The sequence below is a fragment of the Triturus cristatus genome, chromosome 5_2 (genome assembly GCF_964204655.1).
Source record: "Triturus cristatus chromosome 5_2, aTriCri1.1, whole genome shotgun sequence".
In the NCBI taxonomy this organism is placed as follows: domain Eukaryota; kingdom Metazoa; phylum Chordata; class Amphibia; order Caudata; family Salamandridae; genus Triturus; species Triturus cristatus.
The window spans coordinates 937,344,488-937,370,501 of NC_140588.1; positions in this window are offsets into that span (position 1 = coordinate 937,344,488).

Below are 26,014 nucleotides of genomic sequence, written 5' to 3' on the forward strand. Positions count from 1 at the left end.
CAGACTGGGTGAGGTCCCCTAAGAATGAGATCATCCAATCCAGGGCCTTCTTTTGTCTCATCCACTGGTCTAACAGTCTTCCAGCTTTTTTCCCTGTTCATAGTGAATTTACATAAGGGGGAATAAGGCTGTTTCTTCATTGGAGGTATACAATGTCTTGAGGTTGTGTTTTGCCTCTAATAAGGCTTTCAGCAGTTTCTCTAAGTGGGTTGAGTTGACTCCTCAATTTCCTTTTCTGGCAATCATTTGCAATGAGATGCTTGTCTTTTTCTATCAATGGGCTGAGTCTCTCATACCTTTTCTAGGCCTGGGCGTAGTTCGCGAAGTAGCACTTCGTGAAGCTACGCAAAGTGAAGTTCGCACTACGCGAGCTACGCGTAGCACTTCGCGAACTGCGTAGTACCTTGTTCGCACTGTGCCAGATGTCGTTTTCAATGATTGCACAGTGCGGACAAGCAACCGGCACTGTGCAATCATTGAAAATGGCATCTTGCACAGTGCGAGCTGTAGTTTTCTGCTGCTCGAGTAGATTTTAACTCGAGCTTCAGCTTTCTCAACGCGAACTGGTAGTTTCTCATCACGAGCGGTCGCGAGCATACGTGACCACTCGCAATGAGAAACCTGACCTCCTCGCGTTGGGAATCTCGCCGGGAGGTTTATTTTCCATGCTCGCGATCGCCAACTTGAAGTTGCTGATCGCGAACAAGGAAAAAGTCTCGCCGGGATGTCATTTTGATTGCTCGCGGTCGCCAACTTGACGTTGAGGACCGCGAGCAAGCAAAAAATGACCGCAGCACTACGCAACACTACGCTACGCGTGTTCGCACTGTGCTACGTGCAGTTCGCGTAGTGCGAAGTAGCGCGACCTTCGCAAACTACGCGAGCGTAGCGTAGTGCTTTGCCCAGGCTTAACCTTTTCCCTTTAAGGCTGCTTTGGCGGTGACCCATAGCATGCTAGGTAAGGTCACCATGCTTTTGTTGTCATCTAAGAAAACCCAGAGAAAGTGTTTCAACATTTCTTTCATCTAGGAGCTTCCATCTGGACAGATACTGTCTCCATTGGTGTGCTGGGGGTCTTACGATTACCATGTCAAGTCTCATGTTTATGGCTTCATGATCAGAAACCCCAGTAGGACAGATGGTTGTATCGGATACATGACCTAGTAGTGGGGTGAATACCAGGAGGTTGTCTAAGCATGACTGGGCCCCATGAACACAGGTGGTATACGTATGGTCTATCTCTGTGAGGTGTTGAATCCTCCAGAGGTTTACCAGGGAGAAATCAATGATAAGGCTGCATTGCAGCCCTCTGTCTACAGCATCTTACGGTAGTGAGCAGTCAAATCTGTCCTGAATGCGGTCAAGGACGAGGATCCTGTCAACCCCCCAAGACCACTTTAGTCTTTGGTTGCTGTTTGACAATCCTGGATATTCCGGCTAAAATCAATCCCTTGGTGTGTATTGGGGTGAAAATTGACCCTATTAATAGGACTTGTTTGTAAAGGGTTGCTCCAATAAATATGTAGTTGCCATTTGGGTCCAGCCAGACTTTGTGTACTCTCAGTGGTTTAGCTATCAGTACAGCTACTGCCCTTTTGGGGTGTAGCTTAGATGTGACATTATCATTCTTTGTTGGGGAGAGTTCTCTGCCTACCCATTCCCTCCAAAGCTTTTGACTATCTGCATCAGGGAGGTATGTTTCTTGAATTAAGGCAATGTATGAGTGGAGAGAGTATGTGTAGTCCATGATTTAACATAGGGGGAGAGTCATTTAACATTTAAGAGGTCTCACTGACTTTTAAGGCGACTACCGAGATGTGTGGTGTAGGGGCCATATATGTGAGGTTTATGAGTACCAGAAAGAGTAAGACACCAGGGGGTACTGTGGAAGTGTTTTTGACAGATGTGAGTTTAAACAAATGGAGTGTCAAGATAATGAAGGAAAGGAAAGGATGTCATTGGGTTGTCTGCCACTCAAGCAGGAGACCAACTGTGTCTGTAATCTAATGTGGCCAGAAGTTTGGCTGCAAGCAACCGGGGACTTGATGGGTCAGTAGGGTAATTATTAGTGGTGAGGAGAGCGAAGGATCCAAGCTGCATGGTGAAAAGTAGTGCCTTGTGAGATTGTGCATCTATCTTACCATGGCTCAGTCTGAAGCCGGCATGCTAAGTGTTTGTGGCCCTGGTTAATGTCTAGTCACCTGTAGTGGTTTTAATGGTGAACAAGACTTATTTCTAGGTTAAGGCTGCTTGTGCAGCATTCCATATTTCTGTTCCACAGACCATTGTTTTGACTTCTTCCAGCCTTGTGTGTTCTTCCTCAGAAGTGAATGGAAAATCAACCATTCACCATTGTTCTTTGCCTTTGCTTTGGTATCCATCTATTGGTCTGGTATTGCATCCAGAAAGCCTTTGAGGTGACCAGGGTCATCAAAATATGATGTTTTGTTGTCATGGGTATTCAGGATCATAGCTGGATCCAGGAGGCCATATCTGATTTCTAGATGTTTAAGGCTCTAGAGACTCTTGAGGCGTGAGCCAGGAGTTAGGTAGTGCGTTTTACCTTGTGTTTTCAATACTGCTATATCTGTGTATTGATTTGCCAATTTTAAAACTGCGCCGTATTTTCGTTTTTCAAACTACTTAATCCGCGTTTCACCTGTATCATCCTCTGTTGCATGCTCGGAAGGGCTGAAGGGCTGCTACTGCCTGCGTAGGGGTGCTGGCAGCAAAGAGAAGTTGTTTGAAGGAAGCGGGAGGTGGAGGTGCGACCGCCATCTTGGGGGAAACTTCATCTAGCGCTCTAGTGGTTTGGAGGGAATGCTACTTCAGGGGGCACTAACGCGACCAAAGGCAAGCCCGTCTGCGCCCGTCCATGCCAGGCCATCGCCAGGTGCCAGCCCCCCTGTCCTGTATCCCTCTACACTCCACTGCTATTCACGCTCCGAGTTGTTGGGGCTGCAACCTAAATGCCTTCCTTTTTCATGGCACCCTTTAGCTGGCCCCGTTAAATGTAATGGATATGCGTTCCAACTCTTCGGGGTGATGCCAGAGCCCTGCCCCCCTGGCCACACGGACTTCAAGTTCATGAACCTGAATTGCCGGTCCTTGTCGAAACACCACGCTGAAGTTTTCGATGTCTTGGAGGATGAATCCCCAGATGTCTTCTTCCTAACAGAAACTTGGCTTACCCAAGATTCGGCTACTGAATCTTGGTTGGCTCTTCCTCCAGGATTTGGTATGAAGAATTTAAATAGACTGGGGAAGCGAGGGGGAGGTATTGCTATTATCACAAAGAACATCTATTCTTGTATTCTCAATAGGGAAAATGTGACGGGCTGCGAAAGTGCCTTATTCAAAATTAGGCTGAATCCCAACCTCACTATCTCTGGCTTTCTCATTTATCGCCCCCCCGGGACTTCTGGTGCTTTTCGGGAAGATCTGGTGAACAAGACCGCGCTGCACGCCAGTCGAGCGGCGAACTTCAGCATCATAGGGGACTTGAACCTCCATTGCGATGATGTTGAGAAGGCCGAAATCACGAGCTTTCTGGCTGATTTAGAAGCACTCCAACTGGTCCAGTGGGTACAGGAGCATACACATGCTGCTGGGCACTTACTGGATCCTTTATTCTCTAATCTTACCTGGTTGATTTTGGATCCGCCAGCCCCACAGTGTTGGACAGATCATTTTTTGGTGACCTTCACACTACGATGGCAGGGCCAGCCGAGAGAGCATTGCTTGACCTCTGCACTAAAACGACCTTGGCACAAGTTAGACAGCAGTAGGCTGTCTGCATACTGGTCTAGCCATAGGCCTCAACTAACACAGGACATGGAGGCAGTGGATATGCTAGTCCATGACTGGGTAGTAGCAGGCCTAGACAGTTGTATTCCAGCTAAGCTGACTAGGATAAACCGGGACCAATCCAAACCTTGGTTTAACGAGTCGCTATCTAAAACAAAAAAGCACTGCAAACAGCTGGAATGTACGTGGAGATGCTCGTACGATGCAGTGGGGAAATCTAATTATCGAGCGGCCATCAATCACTATCATAAGTTAATCCGGAGAGCAAGGGCCGAGTATGTAGGCAATAAAATCCTAGCAAGTTCTAACCCAGCTAAAACAATATTCTCCCTGTTCAAAAATATGAAGAACGGTGGTGAGTCCAGGATTTCGTCTATTTCCTCTAATAACCAATGTAATGAGCTGGCTAACTATTTTATCAACAAAGTGGAAAAAATATATCAAAATCTCCCTCTGACGGTCAATCCTGACAGGAAGATCGGGCTTGCTGCCCCGGCCTCCCAAGGTCCAAATAGCTTGCTATCTTTCCCAGTGTTATCCCGAGCAGGTTTGGAGATCTTGTGTAGGAAAATTAAATCTGGATCACCAATTGACCTATTTACCCCAAAGCTCTTCTGTCAAGTTATGCCATCGATCTTGCCAGTATATCTAGAATTGGTTAATCTTTCCCTGGCCGTAGCTACAGTACCTGCAGCATGGAAACATGCGAAAGTCACCCCCTTGCTGAAAAAACCGTCTCTGGACCCAGCCGAGCCAGGTAACTACCGCCCCATTTCGCAACTTCCTCTTCTATCAAAAATTGTGGAATTACATATACATACTACTTTGACTGAGTTCATCGAACAGAATGCAATCCATGACCCGTCACAGAACGGTTTCAGAGCCCGACATGGCACAGAGTCTGCCTTGTTGGCAGTGACGGAGGAAATTCGAGGGATTCTGGATGTTGGGGACTCGGCAGCATTAGTTCTTCTTGATCTAAGTGCTGCCTTTGATACGGTATCCTACGAAATTCTGCTGAAGCGTTTATACGACATCGGAGTGAGGGATCTGGCTCTAGACTGGTGCCGAGCTTTCTGACGGGAAGATCATTCCAGATCTGGATGTCACCATTTCAATCCCAGAGGTGTGCTTTACAACAGGGAGTGCCTCAAGGTTCCAACCTGAGCCCCCTTTTGTTCAATATCTATATGCAACCTCTGGCCCAGGTGGCTCGGAAGAGAGGATTGTCAATGGTGTCATACGCTGATGACACCCAATTGGTGATCGCCTACTCTAAGAAGAACAACACCATTTTGGGTAGGTTCAGGGAAGATCTGGTAGAGGTGGCAGACTGGATGGCTAACAACTACCTGCAATTAAACGCCAGTAAATCTGAGGTGTTATTACTTGGGAAAGACCGAGACCTATGGTCTGAACAATGCTGGCCAGACAGCCTTAAGCCATCCCCTGTGCCCAAAGAGGCAGTTAAAAACCTTGGTTTTTGGATTGATAGCAGGCTGATGTTCGATACGCAAGCCAAAGCTGTGGCTGGGACCTGTTTTGGCCTACTGCGCGGCTTGAAGCCAATATTAGGCTTCTTTCCCCCTAGTGTTCGTCAGACCATCATCCAGGCGACAATACTATCCAGACTGGATTATGGAAATGCACTGTATCTTGGGGCAAATAAATCTTGTATCCTGCATTTGCAGAGGACACAGAATGCCGCAGCACGTATGCTGGTGGCACTCCCGAGATCTGCGTCGGTCGCCCATATTCTACCCAAATTACATTGGTTGCCTGTTGAGAAACGAATTCAATTTAAAACTCTCTGTGTTGCACATAAAATCCTTACTCAACAGGCCCATTTGGGACTGACTAAGCTGCTTCAACCATATCTGCCTCAGCGTCCCCTTAGATCGGCCAATCAAATGCTGGCTACTGTCCCCCGGGTTGTGAGAGCAAAAGCCGGGGGGCGTTCATTTCGTTGTCTTGCGGCGCTACTTTGGAACCGGCTTCCTCTCTCAATCAGAGAGATCCAGATTCATCTAACTTTACGTAGAGCGATTAAGACCTGCCTCTACCCCTCTGTTGTTTAACGCCCTTCCTGATATGCCACTCTCCTGTATCTCTGATCGCGCTGGGACGCCCCATTGCTGGGGCAGCTATGCGCGCTATAAATCCGTTAAATAAATAAATAAGGCTAGGGCGTATCTGCAGGAACCACTTCCATTTGGCCATAGTCTATTGTGAGATGTACTTTGATAGTAAGATATTGTGATGATTTTTCTCACTTGTTACAAACTGTGCAGATAACTAAAAGTTCAGTGTGAGGGGGTGAACTTGTACCGATACTCTTCGCTTTATTTAAGCCAAGTCCATGTGCTTACATGCTTCTTGCCATTAGGGGAGTGGTTGTTGTACTTCTGCCATTTCAGTTTGTCTTTCAGCCAGTGTCAGGGAGGGTACCTGGCTGGTGATGCTGGGATTGGCACAAGAATGGAAAAAGCCCTGTTACCTGTGTGATCAATAGGTCAAACAGGTGCTTTCTGCACATCCTCCGGTTATGGTGCTCTCCAGTCGTCCGAACGCAAGGTTCCAGAACCAACTCCCCTAACCAATCCAGACTCTGCTCTCATGCTATTAACCAGCTTGGGAGAAGCACCAGGATTGGTAAGAAGTGGGCTTACTCAGTGCTCATTCAGGCACTGGGGACTGTGCCTTATCTGCACCCAGCTTTCGAACACAGCTCAGGTTGGAGACGTTTAAAGTGTGCATGTCAGCCTGGCTGTCGCAAGACAGAAGGCCAAAGTGACACGCACACTTTAAATTGGTGGATTAGCCACCATTGCTCCTCCCTGCTGCCAATCAGAAGTAATGCCCCTCTCCCCCCCTCCTCATAGTCAGCTCGGGCTGGCAAAGAAGAATATAAAATAGTAATAAAGAAACTTTATTACCATTTTTTTTTCCACTTTTGCTGCGCCCTCATTAGGGGAGGAGGGTGACTCTCCTCTGCCCGAATGGAAACCACCGCTAGTGCTGCTGACGTCATTGCGCTATATGAAGGAACAAAAGACCCTTTCCTTACCTTATATTCATTGGAATCTACAAATCTAACCGCCCCCCTAATTGATACTTCGTCGTGTACTCATTTGTACAATACTGGCTTTTTTTGTGCAGCCTTCAGCATAAAGGATTGCCAAACGCTGAGGACATTTAAAGACTGATCAGTGGATATTACTTCCGATCAGTTTAGATTTATACCCCCCTCTTCCATGGAATAATTAGTGGAAACAACATTCTACTTCTCCTTGTATTTTTAATCTCAACCCCCCCCCCCCCATCTTCCAAGCACTCTGAGGTGGCAGCTTGTTGTTTGGGCTCTTTAAGTGCACATCTTTTACTTGTCACTTCAAAGCTATTCTTTAATTGAAGAAAGAGGATGTACATCAAATCACGGGAGTATGTGACGGCTTGACAGCACACGTTCTAAACCAAGCATACTGAGAGCAGGAGCTGCACATGCCTCCATGCTTGTATGAACCGGAAGCACAAACAGTAAAGTTAAACTTCCCTTTGGGATGTAACAAACGTTCTCTGCGGGATTGGCTCGCGCGCCATCACATCCTGCCACACTTGGGAGCTAACCTTACTTTGAACCCGGAGCTCTAGAAGAAAAGAACTGTATTTTAATAATGTGATACCATTACAGCCACTCTGGGGATAGCTTTGGGTGAATTGTGTCAATTCCATTTTTCCATTGACCCTTCTGTCCTCTCTCTGATTCCGAGTAACCTGCCGCATTACTTAGTCCCTCCATGCATTAGTATTCTGTAGTTACACTTCAGAGCTCCACAGTACATTGCTTCATGAGACGCTTTGCTGAAACGAGCTGGAGAGAGAACAGACAATCCCTGCTCCACGGTCTTTGAAAAGGTTTCCGTGGAATTACATCACTGCCGCTCCTTTCAAGTCTCTGCGGTGCACTTAAAGGAATCACGCGCAGGGAATGCGCACAGGGCCGTCTTGTAAGGTTCACAAATCGGCGTCCTATAGCTTTATCGGTTTACATTTTTATCAGAGGCACCCGTATACCACGTGTCTGTAAATTATCGACACTTCTATTCGGGGTTGATGTAAGTAATTCAGAATGTTCTTTAATGGAAAAAGACACACGAGGTCCATTAATGGGTGCTTAGAATGGACCCCAATCAACCGGAACGGCGAAATAATAATGCTGAGAAAAGGTTTTTTCTCGAATATTTTCTTTCAACGTCACACACCTCGGCAACAAATGAGGTTGGCACTATCTCCTCCCGTATAAACTAATTGGTCACATGATTTTACAACCAGTCAAACAATCAAACTGTGATTTGTAAAAATCATGGCAAGGGATCCTCCGAAGAAATCTACAAACATAGGACCCTATTACCAGAGGGCGGCGCAGCTGATTTCAGTAACTCTAGAGACGAGTGAAATGTTTGCAAAGGCTCGTCGGTCTCTCCTCATTTGCATACGGATGGGGCCCTATGTAAATGTTGCTGCCCGCGGTTCACGCAATGGGCCACCTAAAAGGGTGGCCCCCTTTGTGCCACTTAGGCAAACCTGCACCCCTTCTAGTCGGGGCACCCTGGGAGGAGTCCCTCAGCCTGGCACACGGGCCGCATCATTTCCGGCGCTTAGAGGGTTGGGGGAAGGTACTTATACCTCCACCTGCCTTTCTGGTGCCTTCTTTGCGCCGGACACGCTGTCTCCCGCCCCACCGCGTACCCGGCATGTGGCTGGTGAGCAGGGGTAGGTCAAACCTTGTAATGTTTTCTTTTGTGTTGCAGGCAGAGTTAAAGGGCAACCTGGAGACAGAAGGGTACAGAAGGGTACCTCTTCAGGAACACAATAGGGGTGCAAGTGCCAAATCCGAGGAGTCCTCATGGCAGGTCCCAGGAAGAAAAGCGTCAGCGCCCCACTAGTCCTGAGGGCGGTTGTAAGCCTGAACAACCGGGGGCTTTCCTTGCAACATTCCATCCTGAAAGGGGCTATATACAATTGATTGCCTGGGCATTTCAATGCATTGCTCACAAGGGGTGTGCTACAAGTAAGCAGTTTATGAGCCATTCTAGGATGTTTGCCAACAGGACCAATATAACTTTTCAAACTTGTACTGTTTCTGCATGCCTTGCAATTATTACATATAAAGAAATCAACAGGAGTATTCAATGTACCTTTCCCTTGCGTGGTACTAATGTCACTCTTACTCAGTGAGTCTTTCAAAGATCTGCTTCTACTGTAGGTTATTCTTGGGCCATCAAATATAAAATTGTCAACTTCTTGATCAGATAAGATTTGCAAATGTTTTCTCAATATGGCTCTAATATCCAGTTCTCTGTTATTTTGAGTAGTGATGAACCTAATGCATTCCTGATTAGTTGTCCCTTTGGTTTTCTTTCTAGGAGGGTGTAATAGATTTTGTCTAGGTGTGGAATTGACATGTGTAATCGCTGCTTTCAAGGTTTTTTCTGGGTACCCTCTCTCGCAAAATCTTCAAAGAATACTTAGTTGTGCCCTCTCAAATGCCTCTTCAGTGCTGCAATTGTGTTTAGCATGCAGAAATTCCCCATACGGAAAGCCGCAAATATGTGCTTTCGGATACCTGTTGTGTGTATACAATAGGGAGTTCCCTACTGTGCTCTTCCTAATGAGTTTTGTATGGGGCTTGTTGCCTTCCAATCATATTTTAAGGTCCACATTTTTGACCTCACACTTACTAATCTGATATGTGAAATCAAGGTTATATTTATTGGTTTTGAATATACTCACAAAGGTCTCAACCATGGTCTGTAGACCCCTTCAGATGACAAAGAGATAGTCAATATATCTCACCCACAGAAACACATATATCGAGGGAGCCCGCAACCTGCTCCTCCCACCATCCCTTGTGCTCTTGACTTATTTTTGACTACGATTAGTGATTTGGATTTGTAGATGGTGGTTAACTGCGATACAGAATTTAATAAGCATATAACTCTAACATTCACAGATACAACAGTAGGAAGATCCTTCTGCATAATTTCTCAAAATTTAAACAGTAACTTTATCACATGGCATATACCTACAAGGAAGAGAGCAAAATCACAGAAAATATACATTGGAAATATACAAATTATTATCCAAATGCTTGCTATGGGAGGGCTATGACTAGGAACAAATTAGTATAGAAAGCTAGAGAGCATACATGAGTGTTTTAAAGACTCATAACAAATGTTCCTGACTATTCCCCAAGGCACCTCCTAGGCACCCTAAACTCATAAAGACTGATAGCATGAACCAAAAAAGTTGCAACTGAAAAGCGTGTTGCTCCTAACAAATTCCAAGCTATAACTATCCCCAAAATTTAACATAATGAGGAACCCTTTTTTATGTATAAAAATTATAACAACAGAAGAATAACCGTTTATGCAACAGAAAACAGCTATCTAAGATTAACAGAAAGCAGCACTTGGATGCTTGATGCAATGTTTAAATTGTGCCCTCAGCCGTTCATTTAGATTTACACCATATACAGTGAATACCAGGATCAAAAAATACCTTCAGTGTCCACGCTTCTTCTTAACACATAGTGTGCTTCATACTACAAACTGCGAAGGACCTGATTATGTGTTTGGCAGTGTGGGCCGCCATGCCAAGGCCCGCTCCCTCACTTCCAAACTCAACCTCCATCCACCCACCAGGTTAGGAGTTTTCCTTGGCCCTGAGGCAGCAGGAGGGCCTATAGGGAACCCTTAGTTTCCTCACTGCCACAGTTTTCATTGCAGGCCCACGGCCATGAAAACGGTGGCAGTGAGGAAACTCAAATATGCTTGTCGGTGCTGCATCGGCACTGCCAGCATATTGCAGGCTTCATACCACTGCTAGTACAGCAAGTGATCGCTGATCTCTGTCTGTATCAGTGGTCCCATGGTTTGGCGGACCATCGGACCACCAAACTCATAACCAGACCCCAAGTCAAACAAAATCCAGAACAAACAATAAAAACAGCCAAAAAGTTGACTTTCAACCAGCAATGATAATTTCCACCTTAAACATTTTTCTACATTTAGTTACATAGGGTTATTATTATCATTTGTCTGTGAGATAGAAAAAAAATATACCTACCATATGTAGTAGAAATAGCATGCCACTACAAGTTCCTCATACAATCTCCGTACTACCAAACACACAAACACAAACTAATTTCCCTACCTAGCTATTTTGAAAATATTTGGGTTGGCAGACTCCAACGCTCTGGCCACAGAATCCAACACAAGCATCAGATGCCATGGTGAGACGTGTATGACAGCCAGATAGTTCAACAAGACAAAACAAACAATGCCTTGCAAGGGCCACTAAGCTGAGGTCACCCTAACCTCTATCAATTTGAAGAAATATAAAAAATGTGCAAAACTACTAACAACTTAAAATAGAATAATCTATTACCTAAATAAAACCTAAAATATTCAAACAAACCAAAGAAATGTGTGAACTACAAACCAAAGTACACATGTTTTTTATTCCATGCCTAGAATCCATAGAAAGAACACTATTCTAAAAGATTTCAAGATTTCAACTAAAATGAAAATATAACTTTAGGTACCCAATACATATAAATATATTTATAAGAACTGCTAAAAATAATTACTCTCACATATATTACTTATTCATATATACTCCCCCCCAAACCTTGTGTCACCAATCGAGTACATGCCACCCGTCTGCCAGCCCATTCTTCCTTGCCTGGCTCAGATGTCAGGCAGATAAGAGCGGTCACGTCACGACGTACACCCCGGAAGAAGACATAGAGTCATGCGAGAAGGGGAAGAAAGAAGAAGACAAACGCGTGAGAAGGAGGACGACGGAACGCCTGACGAGGAGAACGAAGACGCCATCCAGGAAGGAGAGCGGGGAACAAGGAGCCAGCTGGAGTCCTATCCGCCTGAGAAGGAGCTCAAAGCCCGCGACGAGACGGAGGTTCCTCCCCGCCGGTGGACAACAGATCACAGCCGCGTCCCAGGAGGGGCGTGGCTCCGTCAGATGCGTGCCCGTTTTTTAAGTGAAAGGGGCAAGGAAGAGGAGGGAGGGAGAAAAGAATAGCACAACAAAGGAAAAAAGAAATAAAGTGGGAAGACAAAGAGATAAAAAGGGACAAGAGAAAAGGGATAAAGAAAAGAAACAGAGAACTGAAGAAAAATACAGGAAGAGAAAAGAGAGAACAGATTTCTCTTCCATAAAACAAAAAGAGAAAGAGAGAGAAAAAAGAGAGAGAAGAGAGGGGATATAAAAATATTTAAAAAAGGAGGAATCACCCGCACCTTCTATTTAGTATTCCAACCACCCTTAACATGCACTTCCCTTAATCTATAGCAAATAGTAGTATAGAGTTCACCAACACTAACCTGCACTTGGTGACATAAACAGACACCTACCTGCTTCTCTGTTTCCATCGAGGATACTGGCGGAGAGGAACTCCGAAGGACCTAAAGAAAGAAGAAGATACTGTGAAAATGAGATCGAAACTCACTCCTTTGTCAACAAATAATCTATACTCCTCCATTTAATAAAGAGTGTTAATAAACCCTGTATCAGTCTGGAGTAATCCCTGTTTCGATCACACATTGAGACCCTCACGGGTAAGTAGTCGCGCTTAACAGGTACTGATTGATTGATTGATACATATTAACAATACATTGGGGAGAGGATGTAGCCTTACAGTGAGAGCAGTCGACCTCGGAGCTGCAGAACTGGGTTCGAGTCTCGGCAATGACACTCTACATCCTGTGATTCTGGGCAAATCACTTAATCTTCCTGTGCTTAACCAAAATGAATGTGTAATGAAACTGGTACTCATGTAAGGCACTCTGATACCAGAGGGTCTAGTTTGCGCAACATAAAACTCTAAAAAGAAGTTATATATATGTTTTGAAAAAGTTAAAAAAATATTAAAATATGGTCAGATGTATTCTATATATGTTAATTATGTTAATTATGTATGTGAAATATAAAAACATATACAAATGTGTATTGATTTTAATTTATATCAAGAAAGGTATAAAAAATTAATGCATAATAAAAACTATGTCTAATATCTCCACATTGTAATACTATGTTCAAAATTATGGCTATAATGTAAACATGTAATTGTAATAATGTAAAAATGTAAATAATGTACATAATATGGGAATTAAATTGGGGTTGATAAAACAACATGTTCTATTAATAATTGGGGTGAGGAGTTGGCCTAAAGGCTGGGGCGGTCGACCTCGAATCTGGGGAACCGGGTTTGAGTCTCGACAATGACGCTGAACATCCTGTGATTCTGGGCAAATCACTTAATCTCCCTGTGCCTAACATAAATATGAATGTGTTCTCATGTAACGCAACTGGTGCTATGATGAGCACTTTGATACCGGGTCAAGTTTACGCTATTTAAAACTCTGCAAAAAAAAATAAAAAATCTGGATCCAACATAAGGGACACACACAATTTAAAAATGGTTTCCTGCTACTATTTATCTCCATGGCAATCTAAGCTACATTAGGGAGGGTGCTGCACTTTAAACGGGCTACATTTATTATTTTCACTCCAATCTAAGCATCACTGGAGAATTTGTTGGACTTTAGCAACAGTAAATGTGCTATTCCCACTTCAATTTAGGGATGGCATGAACTTTAACACGGGTGGATTTATGACTTCTGTTCCATTCTAAGAGACATTAGGAAAAGCGTTGAACATTTCTCTTCCACTCCAGTCTAAGCTACTTTGGGGAAGGTGTTGGATTTGGACTTTAACAGGCATAGATTTATTATTCCCAATCCAATAAATACATTGGAGAAGGTGTTTTACTTTGGCAGGGATGGTTTTACTATAACACTTCAATTTATGCTACACTGAGAAAAAGATTACGCATTGAAGGAGTTAGATTTACCATTCCCACGCCAATCTAACCTACATTGGGGAAGTTGTTGGACTCTGGGGTTTAACAGGAGTACATTTACTATTCACACCCCAACCTAAGCTACACTTGGGAAGGTGTTAGATTTAACAAGGGCAAACTTACTGTTCCCACTTTAAGTTACATTGGGTATGAAATTCTACATTAATAGAGATAGATTTAGGTCCTCATTATGCCAGCCTCGCTGGGGCGTGCGCAGGTGTTGCAGTCTTCTGAATGTCCTATTACGACTAGGGCGGTCCGGCCTAGCATCGCAACTGTCAGGGATCAGAGAGCCCTGGCTTTGGCGCTGTGGTCTTGAGACTGCAATATGCTTGGCGGGACTGGCGGGACTTACCCCCTGGTGTAAAAAAGGGATGTGGCCTCAGACCACCTCCCAGCAATCCTACTGTGTGGGGCTTACTGGAGGTACCTGGTGGGCTAGTTGGCTCATAAGGTCCCATCAGATTCTAGGGGACTTAATCCCCCAACCCAGAATGCGCCAGGAAGCGCATTTGATTTTTTTTTTTTTGTAAAACCGTTTTTATTGCAGAACAGCATTATCAGCAGCGTACATTCTTACTTTTCCTGCATCGCTTTCACCAGCGCCATATGTCTCGTGGTCATTTAGACAGCCATACACAGCTCATGAGCCCACATCCCGGAGGCCGGGCAGCGACGTTCAGGGTACCATTTTACTGAACTATATTTTAAACTGTACTTTTGCCGCTAACATGGTAGGGTGTCTACGTTCCGCTTTAGAGTTTTTCTCCCCCCCGTCCCCCGCCCCAACAGTGCCCCTCCCCCATCCCCATCCCCTACCCCCCTCCCTCCCTCCCCGCCGCCCGTGTCCACGCCCGCGACTGCGACTGTTCCCGGTCTTGGTGTTTGGTCTGGGGTACATGTCAGAAGTACATAACCATTCACTGTGTTTGTGTGGGTGGAATGCTCCGGGGGACTCCCTCGGGCTCGGATGGCGTCTCGTCCTCCTCCATCATGCTATTGCGCAGGGCCTGCACCAACCCCTCCCATGCCGTGGCCGCCGCTAGCACCCTGTCATCAGCCCTGCGAGTCGCTAGTTGGTATCTAAGCGTGCTTTCACTCGCCGCCCATTTCTGTAGCTCCTTGGCCCACCTCTCGTGTGTGGGGCCCGCTTTTGACTTCCAGAGTCTCGTCACCTCCCTTTTGGCTAAAAGGAGGCCCATGTCGATAAATTTACTCGTATTCTTGTTTTTGGGTGTGTGAGGAAACCAGTGTAGGACACAAACTGCCTTGGTGTATTGCAAGTCCCTGTCTGTCACCTCGGTCAGTGTTTCGCCCACTGCCCTCCAGTATTCTCGCAGGTGAGGGCAGTCCCACAATATATGCCTTGCTCCGCTCCCACCGCTCCGCACCTAGGGCACGCCGCGTGTGCCACCCCGAAATACTTCCAAAGATTACTCGGTGTAAGGTAGGCCCTGTGGAGGATATAAAAATGTATCAGCTGGAAGCGCGCGTTCCTGGTACTTTCCTGGCCCTCCGCACTAGCCCCGCCCACGTAGTGTCAGGGATCTCAGTCCGCACTTCCAGCTCCCATTTTGCCTTTAGCGCCGCCAGCGGCCGCAGGGTTTCGCGCAACATTCTGGAGTAGAGACAGGTCACCGCCTTATAAGTGCCAGCAGACATCATGGTGTACTGGCAGGCTGCGGATGTAGCGGGTTCCGAGAGCCCCTCTCCCCAATGCGCCTGCATCGCACTCGTCACCGCCGCGTGCATCAGGTAGTCTCCTCTCGGAAGGTCGAAGCGCTCCTGCAGCGTTTGATAAGGGATCAGCGCTCCCTCTTCATATAAGTCACCCAACATTTGGAGGCCCGCCTCCTCCCATACCTGCAATCCTGACCAGTCCCCGCCATGCGGGAGCGCCGTTACCATTCCCAGCGGGATCTCCGGCGCATATGCTCGCCTCACCCCAGCCCGACGCTGCGTCCGATTCCAGCACTGCCGGAACGTCTGCTCCTCCAGAGATAAGTCTCTGATAACCAGCCTCTGCTGTAGTGTAATATACGCCAGTACATGTCTGGGGGTGCCCCCCTCCCTGTCCTGCTCCGGCCCCCGGTACACTCGCGCCACTTCTTGTGTAAAGATCTGCAACTGCGCTGCCAGATAATAAAGCTCAAAGTCAGGCACCGCCAGGCCCCCTTCGTCTTTTGGCCGGGTCAGGGTCGCCATCGCAACTCTGCGCCGTCCTGTTCCCCATAAGAAAGAGACCAATAACGATCGCAACTGACGAAAAACAGTGCCCGGTATCCACACTGGCAACGTGCGGAAATAATACAGAAGACGCGGTAATGCAATCATTTTCAGCAGCGAGATACGCCCCGTTACCGAGAGCGGGAGTGTGGACCAGAAGGACATGCTACCCTTCAGTGCTCGGATACAGCGCCCCACGTTGCCTTCCAGCATATCTGCGGCCGTGTGGTATATATGTACTCCGAGGTATTTAAGGTAGTCAGGTTCCCAATTGAGCAACGGCCGGACCGCCGGTCACGGCTCGCCCTGTCGCAACGGGAACAAGCAGGTCTTGGACCAGTTCACCCGCAGTCCAGAGAGCCTGCCAAATCGCGCAAGAAGCCGCTCCGCTCCGTCTAGTGCCTCCGCCGCATTCTCCAGGAACAGGAGCAGATCATCTGCGTATAATGAGATGAGTTGCGGGGCCCCTCTATAATCCAACCCCCTGTAGTAGCAGCCTGTTCTGGCCTCCGCCGCGAGGGGCTCCACTGCCAGTGCAAATAAGAGTGGGGAAAGCGAGCATCCCTGCCTGGTGCCCCGACCCACGCAGTACTGGCGCGATACCAGGGGTCCCACCCGCACCCTTGCCACCGCCGAGGCGTATAGGACCTTCGTCCAACCGATGTACCCCTCCCCAAGGCCGAAACGCCGCATGGCTTTGTACAGGTAACCCCACTCCAGGCTATCGAAAGCCTTCTCTATATCTACGGATAAAACGAGCGGCGTTCGTGCATTCTCCTGCGGATCCCCCATCAGGCGAACAAGTCGTCGGATGTTGGCAGTGGTGCTCCCGCGCGGGGATGAACCCCGACTAGTCCCTGTGAACCAGTCGCGGCATGTGCCTCAGCAACCTGGTCGCCAGTATGGTGCTCAGTATTTTATAGTCCGTCGTCAACATCGACAGCGGCCTATAAGAAGCGGGGTCCTGTCCTTCCCTTCCCAGCTTCAGTAGTGGGATCATCAGGGCCTCACACATAGATTTGGGCAGCCTACCCCTCGTCTTGGCCTCCCTATACACCTCCTGAAGCCGCGGGGCCAACTGGTCCAAGTATCTACCATAAAATTCTATCGGCAGGCCGTCTAGGCCCGGGGTTTTATTCCGCGCCATCCGGTTCACTGCCCCTCTGATTTCGGCGAGGTCAATATCTCCGCCTAAGGCCTCCGCATCCTCCCGGTCAAGTCGCGGCAGCTGTAGTCCTTCTAGAAAGCCGTCGATATCCTCCTCCCGTCCCTCCAGCGCGCTTTTGTAGAGCGTCTCGTAGTATGAGCCGAAACTCTCCAATATATCCATCTGGGCCGTGACCACTCCGCCTCCCTCCCTGTCTAAGGCCAAGATCGGGTGGCTACGTTTGTTGGGGTTGGCCAACCAAGCCAGCAGCGTTCCCTCCTTGTCCCCCTCCGCGTGCGCCCTCACCATGTAGTTCTTATAGTCGAAGCTGCGGAGCCTCTCCACTTCAACCGCCACCGCCTCTCTCGCCTCACTCACCACCTCTTGGAGCTCGGGGTGGCCAGGCCATGCTATCTCCACCACCCTCAACGTCCCCTCCGCCTTGTCCAAGTCCTCCAACAGAGTCCGCCTTACCCCGGCATATTTCCCTATGCAATGCCCTCTAACCGCAATTTTGAAAGCGTCCCACTCTATTGCTCTAAGCGCCGTGGACCCATTGTTCTCATTAAAGTATTGGGTAATCCTGTCACCGAGTGCCGCCCGGTATGGCGGGTCGTCTAATGTTTCAGGCCTTAGCTGCCACGTTGGGACCCTCGAAATCTCGGTCATCCAGTCCAGAGTCAGTAGCAAGGGATTATGATCAGAGAGTGTTCGGTTTAAATACTCGGTGTGCGCGACTGAGTGTATCACGGTCGAGGAACCCAAAAAAGTGTCCAGCCTAACATGGAGGTCATGCAGTGACGAATAATATGAATAGTCCCTCAGTGTTGGGTGCTGAGCCCTCCAGGCATCCTCCAGGCCCCACCTCCCCTGCCATTGAAGCCTGCGCTTCGCTAGCCGGTGTACCGGGGACATCTCTAGAGGCGGGTGGGATCTATCAAGCACGGGGTCCACTATTGAATTAAAGTCTCCCCCCAGCAGGATAGGACCCGTCAAGTACCTGGCCAGCACTCCAGAAAGTCTAGCGAAGTATGGCCCCTGATCCGTATTAGGTACGTATACGCTACATAGCACTATGTCTCGACCCCTAAGTTTACCCTCAACCGCCACATATCTACCCCCAGGGTCTATCGTGTGCCTGATTACCTGGAAGGGGGTCCCCGCTCGGATCCAGATCAGAGTGCCCCTCGCAAAAGCGGAGTACGTGATGTTAAATAACTGCCCTCGCCACCTACGCTGCAGCGCTATGCCCTCTTGCTTCGTTAAGTGCGTCTCCTGCAAAAGCGCAATCTGAACACCCCTGCGCACCAGATAAGCGTGAATCTTATGTCTTCGGGCCATTGTGTGAAGTCCCCGTACATTCCATGTCACACATTTCACCATTCCAGTATTAACCATAGTCCCATGTCCAAGGCCAGGTTGCCATGCCCCTCCAAGTCCAGCCGCAGTCCGTAGCACTATCCCTCCCTCCCCCTAAAGAACCCTGTACCCCCCCTCCAACTCCCCCGCCTCGAGTCCCCCCAACTTCTCTCGGCCCCATCCCCCCCAGAACAGGAACTAACTTCGAAAAAGCAGCTCCCATCCAAACTTAAGGAAGAGCAACCTCGCTCGACCACCCACCGAAGCTGCAGTCTACACTGCGGCGGCCTTAAGGGCCTCTAGGGTGCAACCCGGCACCAAGGGCGGCAACCACAATCCCGTCCCCCCGCCCCTCAATCCCCCCAGTATCACTCACGAAAATCCAGTCATTTCGGCAGCCTGATTCATCCTCAGGAATAGCCGGATCCCCCGGCCCCTTCACTCCAGCCGCACAGGAGGGCCCCCTCCTTCAGCCTTCCACTATTTCTCCCGAGGTCTGCGGGGTCACCACCGGGCCCCTGGCCCCATTAAGTTCCGATTGGTCCGTGTCCGAGCTTGTGACACGGCTTTCCGAGCCCGACCCGCGGGTCGACCGGGTCACCGCCGCTCCCGACAAGTCCACCACCGCCTGCAGGGCCGCCTTCCTCTCTTCTTCAGTTTGCAAGACTGTGGGCAGTCCATCTCTCCGCTTCCTCAGCCGGAGCCTCCGCGATTTCCGCACGGGTTGTAATCGTTGCTCCTCTGCCACTCGGGATCTCGCTCCGTCCGTCCCCGCCTTGTACTCTTCCCACCACACTCAGGCGTCCTCCGCTGTGGGGAAGAACACCGTCTTATTGTTGACCACCACTCGCAATTTGGTCGGGAAAAGGAGCGAGTACTGGATTCCCTCAGCTCGCAGCTCTCGCTTGAGCGGCAAGAAGGAGGCGCGCAGTTTCTGAGTCTCGAATGTGTAATCCGGGAACAGTGTAACGTTGCTGTTAGTCACTCGGAATGGGCCCACATCCCTTGCCCGCTGCAGCAGCCAGTCCCTGTCTTTATAATGCAGCAGCTTCATCACCACTGGGCGCCGCGGCTGGCCCGGTCTGGGGGGTCTTGCCGGCACCCGGTGCGCCCGCTCCAGCGTAAAGAAGGGTGAGAGTCCGTCCGGAGCCACCGCTGTGCGCAGCCAGGCGTCCAGATACCCCACCATGTCATCCCCTTCTGTTTTCTCCGGCAGACCCACCAAGCGAATGTTGTTCCGCCTGCTGCGGTTTTCAGCTTCCTCCGCCCACCGCTCCAGGACTTATATGCGGTCTATCGCCTGAACCAGCCTCCCCTCCAGAGACTTGCGCGCCGGCACCAGCTCCTGTAGCGTGTCTTCCACGGCCGTGACCCTGTCCTTCAGTTTGCCGTGGTCTGCTCGCAGGATCCCCAAGCCGGACACCACTTAAGCTATGTCCTGTTGCAGTGCATCTTTTGTGGCCGCTATGGCCTCCAGAATACAGTCACGCATCTGCTGGAAGTCCGCAGGGCTCTGGGGGGCCCCATCTCTCGCCTCCAATTCAGACACCGCCTCTCCACCTTTGACCCTGGGCTTGCCCATGATGCAGGTGCTTCCCCCGATCGCGGTTCTCCCGCAGTGTCGGTGCCTTCCTCCAGGCAGGACTCCCTCAAGATGCCCAGGGGTGCCCGCGGGTGCCCGCCACCCGCCTCCGGGCCCATCGCAACACTGCTCGGCCTTGTTCCAGGGACACCGCGGCCTCGCCGGCCTCCAAAGTCCTCGCGCAGGGTACCGCACAAGCGCATGGGCCAGCGCAGCCCAGCACCTCTCCCCTCTCAGGGCCTGCTCTCCGGCAAGTGCCTCCCCCTACACTCCTTGCGGTCGCTGTCCCCGCCTCAGTCTGCCGACTCCTCAAGGCCGCAGGGCGCAGTTCTCCACCATTAGGGCACTCGGTCGCCGTTCAGCTGGCCCCCTCTGCAGTCCGCCACTTCAGCCCTCGCTGGGGGCCCCCCACTCAAAGGTGGCACAATCCGGCGCCCCCTCGTCGCCGTCCCCTGCCGCTTCCGCGCTAGTCCAGGGGCCGCAGCAGCGTCAGCGCCCTCCAGGTCTCACCTCCCCTCAAGCTTCCATCTGGGAGCGCCCCCTTGAGCTCCTCGGGATCCTCCCAGCGCTAGGAATCCGGCGTCGGGGCCCCCGGCCGCTCACCTCCGGCGTGCCATCTGCAGTCCCGGCTGCCTCCCCTGCCACATAGCCGCCAGCTCCTCTCACCAATTCCACCGGCGCCTCCACTGCTTGGAGCGCGGGCCCGCCGTTTCGGCGCGGGGCGTCCAGGCCAGCAATCGGTCCCCAGGGCCACAGACGGGGTCCGCCAATCCTCGCTCTCTCTGGGCAGCCCCCTCTTCCTCGATCCGCCACACCGGTAGGCCACAGTCCTCAGGGTGTTCGCCGGGGCACTCCGCGTCCCCCCTGACGGCCGATCCGCCGCCCACCCAGCGCCCGCCAGCAGGGCTCAGGGCTGCAGCTCCAAACTACCGCCCGCAATCAGGGCCAGCCGGGGTGGGTCCTCTCACGCCGTCTCCGGCCCTACAGGGTCTTCACGATCCCGACCCCCGCTAGCTGCGTAGGTCCGGAGTCGCGGCCGCCATTTTAGGCCGCGTCGCTCGCCAGGTCGGCACTTTCCTGCCCCGGTCTATCTCCCCCGGATCGGCACCAGAGGGCGTCCCGTGGGTTACTGCCGCTCGCCCCGCAGTCAGAGCCGCTACAGGGGCCCGGTGTGCGCTGGATTCCATACTGTCTTCAGGATGATCGCGGGGATCGGGAGCGGAGCTCTGAGCTCACGCCGCCATTCCCTTCGGCATCCAAGCCACGCCCCCCAGGAAGCGCATTTGATGAGTGGTGCAGGGAAGAGGCGGGGCTCTCCAGTGAAATGCCAGCTTTTTTTTTACTTATGTTTTGGAAGGGGGGCTGTGTGGCCCCCCTTCCCTTAATGATTTTTGGGCCCTGGGGACCCCATCCCCCAGGGCCTGGCTCATTTTTTGCTTTTTGAAAAAACTAAAATGGGAAGGGGGTCGGGGGCCCCCCTCCCATGGGTAATTTCAGCCCCGGGGACCCTATCCCCCAGGGCATTGCCCCATTTTTTTATATATATTTTTTTACGGAAGGGGGGCCACACAGCCCCATTCCCTGAGCCATTTTTGTCCCTGGGACACCATCCCCCACAGCATGGACATGATGTTGGGGCATTGGAGGGAGCCCCAATGTCCCCACGGTCCCTGCCAGCTTCCTGCAGGAGCCAGCATTGCTTTTGGGCAAAGGGAGCTGCAGAAATGCATCTCCCTTTGCCCAAAAGCAATTCTGCTTTGCTTCAAGGAAGCGAGAGCCGGTTTCCTACTCTCGGTTCCAAGAAGCAAAGCAGAAGTTGCTATGACAGGCATAGTATAACTGCAATGTCCCAGGGGTGGACACACCAGGACTTTGCTGGAGCCGGCCCTGGGCCCTTCATATGCAAAGCCCCGGGGAGGTGGTAGTCCCCGGGGCCATGGGTCCACAATGGACCCCGAGCTTCTTTTAATTAGTGCCCTGAGGGTGGTGGTCCCTGGGGCATGTGGGGGGCCATGTGCCCCCCACATGTGTTAATTAATGCCACCGGGCTGCTTTAGAGGGGCAGGAGCCCCCTAATTTTTTCCCTAATAATAAAGCCCTGGGAGGTGGTGGTCCCTGGGGCTTTCTGGAGGCCGTGAGCCCCCCGCATTCGAATAAGTTTCGCCGGGGGGGTGGCAGTCCCCCGGGCTGTGGGGTCCTCCTTTCAAGACCCCCGCATAAACATACAGACATGCCCCCGGAACATGGCCAACCCTGGGGCTCATTACAAGGAAGTGCGGGAGACAGCGCTTTATTTTTTTTCCTCAAATGACATCACTGATGACATCATCCACAGAACCACTCACACACCCACTCATATCTCCATAACCCTCCTATGTCCACTGACACACCCACACAACCACTCATATACCCAATCACAGACCCATACCAGTCATCACAAACCCACTCACACCTCCATAGAGCTACTCACATACCCACTCACTCACCCATATAGCCACTCACACAGCCACACACTCAGCCATATAGCTACTCACACACCCACTTATTCATACACAGTCACTCACATACCCACACACTCACCCATACAGCCTATTTCTCAACACAGCCACTCACTCACCCATACAAACACTCACACATTCACTTACACACCCACACAATCACTTATATACCCTTTCACGCATCCATACATGCATTCACATATCCATTTACTCACCTGTACAGCCATTCGCATACACATTCACTCTCCAATACAGCCATTCATACACCAACTCACGTAACCAAACAGCAACTCACTTACCCATACACACACTTACATACCGAGTCACTCACTCATACACCCTTGCAGACACCCACTTACTCACCCATTCAGTCACTACACCTTCTTATTAACCCATAGAGCCACTCACACCACCACTCACCTATGCAAACAACCACTTAACCAACCACTCATACAACTACAGACTCACTTAGAAATCCACTCTATACCCATACAGTCACTCATGCATGCATTCACTCACCCATACAGTAGCACCGTACCCACTAACCCACCAATAGAGCCACTGACACTGCCGCTCACTCACCCTTTGTCAAGGTTTTATTCCAAACTTCCAGGATCAGCTTGTTGCTCAAGTAGGTCCACCTCTCAATCGCCCCACTATCTGAAGCTATAATAGCACAGAGGGTTGGAATGATTAACCGAGGGAAGGAAAGGATGGGGACTGCAGGGAGGGAGAACTCAAGAAACACAACATAACAAACATTATAAGAATGTTCTAAACTCTTTCTTCTAATTCACTATTCTACACAATCATAACATATATATAGTGGTGCCAGAAACGCATCATTTGAGGAACAATAAAAAGTGAACTCCTACAATTTCGTGGTTCGTGGTTCTCTATTTTCCAAAAACGACAGTGCCGAGAAACGGAGAATCTTTACGGTCTTTTGTATCAAATTTCGGAAGGTGGTTGCTTCCGTGAAGGACCCACTCTTGAGCAGTAGGCTGCCACTCTCAACCAGGGAAACCAGGATCAGAAAAAGGAAGTTTGAAGGCAGCCCCCTATCACAGCTGGATATCCTCAAGGAAGCCTGAAGGTGCAGCGACGTGGTTGGATGACCAGTCGTGTATAGCTTTTCCCTGAAGGCGGTAAGTGTACTAGCGATTTGTGTAGGTGGGGAGGAGTGAAAGGGACAGTGCAGATTAGCAACGCCGCAACAGTATAGGTACTACAGTTGTCCTCAAGATGTCAGCAGTGGTGGTTCATGAGCGCGAGGCCACAGCGGAGGAACTTTTCAATAATCTACCAAAGGTAGTTACAGAAAGGGAAGTTCCTACCAGTTCAAACAGAGTGAAAGAAGGGGATGCGAAGGCCCTTTTGAAAAAAGTTTAAAAATGTATGCGAGCGGAAACAACAAAATGATGGGAACACAAATCACTCACAAAATACATAGAAGACGGGCAATTTCATGAGGCTTAAGGATCTTACTAGCTCCGAGCTTCAAAAGCCCTAATCCGAGCATGCTGAAAGAGTGGGGCGAAAGCAATTTGGCAGCATCGATGAACCTAGTTAAAATATTGGTTAAATATGCAGAGATAGATCGGCAAGCATTATTGGGGGAAATAGAACAAATCAACGAACAACTTGACCAATTAGAATCAAGTGATTTTATATCGAGAACTAGAAAAGATATACAAGAGATGCTTACCAAACAAGAGGACAAAATAAAGGTTTGGAAGGCCTATAAGTTTTCCAGAGACAAGTGTGATTATGAACAAGGTCGTATTTTCACCTTCGCTCGCAAATGCGAAAATGCCAAGAAAGCCAAATTCCGTAAAAAAAAGTCCAATGCTACAACAATTGCAGCACAGGGCAGCACTGGAGATAATGAAATTGGCACAATTGGGGACAGTTATTCTCTCACAGGTGAGTTATCATCAGACAGTGAGAGTTCAAGCAGTATGGGAGCATGCGGTCACACAAAAGTATTGGATTTAGGCGAGGAAGTTGATTTTTTCAATATTCGACCGCCGCCAAACATTGAGACCGAGAAATCAAAAAAGGAAAACAGAGTCAGAAAGAACACAAGAAGAAGATAACGTCGCAAGAAACGGAAATACAAACCGAAAAAAACATCTTGGCGAGGAGATGAAAGAAGTGCTGTAATTTTATCAATAAGATCAATAAAAACATTGCCAATTTTAAATTTACCTCTCAAATAAATAGGACATGTATTGAATTCCTTGATGTAAAAATTTACTTAAAAGAGAGGCCGTTAGGAACTACACTATCCAGGAAAGCCACTGCTGGCAATCTAACACTCCATGCCAGCAGTGCACACCTGAAACACCTGATTTGAAATATCCCCTATGGGGAATTATTAAGTTTGAAAAGAATTTGCAGTACAGAAGGAGATCTTAAAAAATGTACAGAAGAGGCTCTTTGCAGGTTCAGACAAAGAGGATACAGTGAGGATATCCTTAATGAGGCAGTAAATAAAATGAATGAAAGAACCAGGGAATCCTTGTTCAGTATCAACCAAGGCAAGGAAGTATCCAATGAAGTGAACAATGCACCTAGGTTAATAACCACCCATAGTAAGCAAGAGAGAAAGATTCGGTCCATTATTAGACGCAGTTGGCCAATCGTCCTCACAGATGGGGTATCGTCTCCCAGACTACCAACACAACAGGTTGTCACATATAGGAAAGGTTTATCTATGCGCATGCAAATTGTCAAGGCCACTCCTGAGCTGTCCACAGCAAAAATCTGGTTACAACCTAAGCAAGGGATTAAGAAATGCTCTACTTGTAGAGCATGTAAGTTCGGGGTGAATACCATGCACTACTCTACCCCATTCGGCTCTGATAAAATAGCCATTCAGGAAAATCTCAATTGCAGGACGGATTTTGCGGTTTATGTTCTGACATGCACCTGCGGCTTAAGATATGTGGGTAGTACTAGGCCTGGGCTAAATTTCCGGCACGCTGGCGGAAATTGCGATAATTTGACATTTTCGCGTTCCGCGGAGAGCGCGAAAATGTCAAAATTTCTGCATTCCGCAGCTTAGCGATAATTTGTTTCTTCCTCGCGCTGTAAAATAATACATTCTCGCGCACGCACGATCGCCTTACCTGAATCCCCACGTTCGCCGACAAGTATTCCCGATCCGGTAGCATTCTCCACGAGATGTTAGATTGTTGGTAGCCATTTGCACTGTCTCGCGACAGTTCGCGCCCGCAGTAATGTCATTGGTCGCGCGATCACGTCTTTCTTCTTGCGATCATGCACCGCGAGAAGAGTGAAAACAAGATGGCCGAGTCCGCAAGCAACCGCATGGGTAAGTTGGTGAGCCGCGACCACGCAGAAAATACCGCAAACGGGCGGGAAAAAAACTTCTGCATCTTCGCGATATTTCCGCGTGTTTGCGGAGATTTTGAACATTTTTCGCG